Raw genomic sequence first — 4,932 nt, forward strand, 5'->3', positions numbered from 1 at the left:
TAACAGCATATCAAGACATCAAAAGACCGGAGTCTAAGTGGGGCAGTATGGCAACGCACTGTATCGATTAAAGGCCTGGTTGCTATTGTTATTCTGCATACTGGTCAGCTTCTATAAAGTAGTTAACTGATCTATAAATCATCGCATACTGAGCACAGAACATTTCTTGGAACGCAAGACGTTGACGTGTTGTTTATAAAATCGAAGTCGCGCTCCAAGTGGGTTTCTCTGCGTTTATAATAATATCCGTTCTCTGTACATACAAATATATATCAATACTTGTGTTCTTACACTATCTGTACTATCCGATTGCATGAAGTGAGCTCTCTCAGCTCTCCCGTCCCCTCCTCTCTAGTTTATGATATTTCCACTCACGTAGTTGGGGCAGCAGAAATAAGGTACACTTTGGTTCAAGTTAATCATGTGCGTTATGATTATCGTGCTATCTTTCCATTTGCAGTACTCCCTTGAGAAAAGTTTAATGGACATTCGTGAATAAAATTCTCGAGATGAAGCCGAAAAAAAAGAAGTAATTTCTCTTACAAAAGAAAATCGTCAAAAAGAAGAATTGTAAAAATGGTTGTTGTTTGTTTGTTGGTTGCCCGGGCAGTTAATAGAATAGAATCTTTAATTGCAATATCAGATACATACAACTAGTCCGTATATATAATATACGACATGATGGTGCCAGGGGTTTCCAATACATATATACATCCATACAGACAAAAGAGATACACATGGGAAGGCCATAAAGCATCGATATACATTGTCTGTAAACTGCAGTATATTCTGTGCTTGATTCACCTGTTATGCTGAATCTAAAATGACAGTTTCTAGGCATCGAAAACGTACAATGCTCGCTTGAGACCGACTGACTCAGCCACTGTGAAAAAGCTGAGAAAGTTCCTAGCTTTATTAACGGGAACGGGATTCGAAGCCAGTTCTTTTCCACTCAATGTAGGAGGATGGTGATTACAACCAATCGGCTATCCTCGAGAGCTCACTGCACACCGGTGAATTCCAAAATGATAGACAGTTACAGATGTATAAAAACACTTATTCAAGCAATATACGTCAAGAAGTTTATATATATATATTTTATTTTGATTGCTTAGATTACTTAAATTTTTCTGGTATCTATTTTCTATAGGGTATTAAGGTGTATAATGAACAGGAGATTTAGTTAGCGTTTTTATTCTAACCTATTCCTGGGGGTCTGTAATGGTATTAGAATAAAAACGCTAACTGAATCTCCTGTTCATTATACACCTTAATACCCTATAGAAAATAGATACCAGAAAAATTTAACTAATCTAAGCAATCAAAATAAAAAATATACATCAAGCACGTATAATAGTCCAATTGCCACAGGGCAATGGCATTAACGTAGCAAGCGATAAATTAAAAATACAGTAATCAATTAGACATTAACAATAACAATAATAACAACACAAAAAAAAAAAAAAAAAAATATATATATATATATTGGATGTACTTCAGCTTCATATGGAGGAATTGCATGTCGCTGCCTCTAATGAACGCCTAATTATTTATTTATTTATTATAATTTAATTTATGTTAATATTTAATATAATTATATATATATATATATATATATATATATATATACACACACGAATAGCAGTAAATTATGCGGTATACTAGTTGTTATAGGTCGTGAGGAATGCAGTTATAGTACAACCGTTGGCGGCTGTGAATTCATATTTGATGCTTTTATTATTCGTTATTGTTTGTTTTGCTATTGGATTTTATAGTGTTAAGTCTTTATTTCATACTTTATCTTTGTTGTTCTAGGGTAGGATTGACTGCTAATCTGGGGTAATATTAACTGCTAATCCTCCAGCGTAGAATAATTTTAAAACCCCTTTTCAGAGTAGGATTAAACTGCAAGCCCCTCCTGGGGTAGGATCCTCCAGAGTTTCCCCCTGAATACTTAATGTTTGACAAGGCTTTTGCACCCCCTGCTGACTACCAAATGGTGATCCACTTCGCAGGCTCCTACTCCTGCTTTCTTTCTCTTTGTTGGGTTATGTGGGCTCCCCAATCCAGGAGTTCCCCAATTCTTCACCCCTTTCCCTTCTCCTCTAGTGGAGGATTCTTCTTTCTTCGTCTTTCTTTCCCCTACTGTTATTCCCACTCTACTCCTATCTCCTCCACACATTTTTTTTAATATTTATTTTATTTATTTTATTTTATTTATTCATTATTTTATTTAACTTGGCATCTGCCAGGAAGCTCTGGCAGAGACCATCTGGAGTATAATGGACAGTTTGGCTCACCTTCCAGTGGTGGTGGTGGCGGGTATGTAGGGTCCCACTAGGGGCCCTGCGGCCAAGCAGCCAGAGACATGACGACAGAACAAAACACAATACTTCATAAACCAGACGCAACACTTTTTTCTGGCTTTTGCAGTTGTTCTGCATTCCATCACAGGGTATATACTGCACAGGTTTGGGAAACCACCGGTGGCGCCTGACCCTAAATACTATGCCACTCTGTTTTTTTTTTTTTTTTGTGTGTTTTACACTATATGTTTTTTAATTATTTTTAATAATTTTTAGATTATTTTATATTAGGATTACCGGAGAGCACAAATTCATATACTTATTACATATGTAAATTTTACATATTTACATATTATATATGTAAATTTTGTACGTTCTCTTGTCAGTTTTCCTGTTTTGCCGGACGAAAAAACAGGAATTTTGAAAGAAAAAAAACCTTGCTATCATCGTCTCAGACCAGCTAACTCAACCACAATGAAAAAGGTAATAAATACAAGAACGGTACAGTATTTACTCTTTTTTTTTTTTTTTTCAGTGTTACTTGTCAGTGACTTAATAGCACTTTATAGCAACCTACAACTGATTACAACATAGAAAATTATAAAATTACAATTTTATAATAAGAAAGAATGGTTACGTAACACTTTCAACCGATTTTTTTTACAATTAAATAAAATCATGCAGTTAACGCTGTTGCAGTCAAGAAAAATACACTTTGCAATAATTAACATTAGTTACTATAAATTTTACATATATAGATTATACAACATAAAAATTTTCATGTAATACAAAAATTCTTGTAATTAATAATATATTTAAAAATAAGAGAATTCATCAAATTAAAAACGTTATTAAAATCAGGCAAATCCGCCTGATATGTTGTGATATACGTATATCACAACAGTATTTTGATCCATTTTGCAGTGCTTTATTGCTAACCACTTTCAACAAAAACTACCGCGGCTTGTATTGAAAGATGATATACAGGGTCTGTATATTATTCACCTGATTATGAAGCTCGATTAAAATTTTATGTAATAGGTTTCTTAAGATGATTTTATGCATTTATCAAAGCAACTCAATGAGTTTTTTTTTTTTTTTTTTTTCATGCGGTTGGCAGCCTTGATCTCAGCAAGCATTGCAACAGTACAGCATTAAAATGGCGATTGTGTGCCGCTAGTAGGAGAAATAAAATTTGTCGCCCTAAATGTTGAATACTGATAAACGATTACCAATCAGAAAGCCATGTCAAAAAAAAAAAAAAAAAAAAAAAATTGGTGACCTCCTGAACGCTGCCCGTAGGCAACGCCTACCCACTTGTGGCGGCCCTGTGCAGGAGAAAGCAATGTGCGTGTTGTCGCTGTGGGAAGCCAAATCTCCAGAGACTGTAAAGAGACGTTTCCAAAATGATCCACATACTAAACAATCAATGAGACAATGGTTGAAACAGCTTCGAGAAACCGGCAGTGTGCTGCACCAGAAAGGTGCAGGTAGGCCTAGTGTATCTGAAGATAGTTTCGGAAATTCAGGAAGTGTTTATCCGAAATCCTACAAAATCTCTCCGCCTGGCAAGCCTGGAGCTGCAAATACTGGGAGGAACATTGCACAAGAGATTGGAACTTTATGCTTATAAAGTGCAAATCGTCCAGGAAATTAAACCTCAAGAGAAATCATAGCGAGAAGAATTCTTTGTTCATATTGTCAACCGTATAGGCAAAGATAAGCACTTTCTGGAAAATATCGTTTTCGGTGATGACGTCTGTCTTCACCTGTCTGGTAAAATTAACGGACACAATTGTAACCTATGAGGATCTGAAAACCCCTAGGCAGTTCGTGAACTTACTGAGGAGCTTTGTTGATGAACCAATCATGACACTTGAAATTAAAATATATGGAAGAGAAATTACTATTATTGGGATATACGCTCCTAATAAATATTCTCCTACAGATATTAAAGAAAATTTCTGGGAAAATCTGACAGAAGTAATTGAAGCAATTCCATGTTGCAAGGAGATATTCATAATGGGGGATTTGAACTCCAAAGTGGGACAAGCTGCAGACAATAAAGTGATGCGAAGACATGGAGAATATGTAAAGAATAATAACGAAGAGAGACTAATAGAACTTTGCTCGCAATATAAGCTGAGGATTAGTAACACCTTCTTCCAACACACAGATACAGTATTCATGAGTTCACATGGTTCCAAGAAACAAAGGGACTAAAATCAATAATTGATTATGTGATCACTAAACAACAAAGTACAATTTTCGTCTGTGATGTTAGGGCTCAGAGAGGAGCAAATTGTGGTTCTGATCACTTTTTGGTGAAGACTGCGTTGTCTTTCCCATGGGTGTGCCAAAAGAGGAAGAAGAAAAGGAAGAAAGGCTTTGAGAGGAATGAACAACTTGACACTGAAATATTCAATGTGGACTCACTAAAATATGAGAGCACTAAGGTTTTGTCAACGAAGATTAGACCAAGGGTTAGATGAAACCTACGGGCAGAGTGCAGAAGACATATATGAATACCTAAAGGAAACAGTGAAGAAAATTGCTGGAGAGGCAATAGGAAAATCTCAAAGGATGAAATAAAATTATTGGCTGAACATGGAAATTATGGAATTAA

This window comes from Mastigoproctus giganteus, chromosome 3 (assembly GCF_048544385.1).
Source record: "Mastigoproctus giganteus isolate SK-2022 chromosome 3, ASM4854438v1, whole genome shotgun sequence".
Taxonomy (NCBI): domain Eukaryota; kingdom Metazoa; phylum Arthropoda; class Arachnida; order Uropygi; family Thelyphonidae; genus Mastigoproctus; species Mastigoproctus giganteus.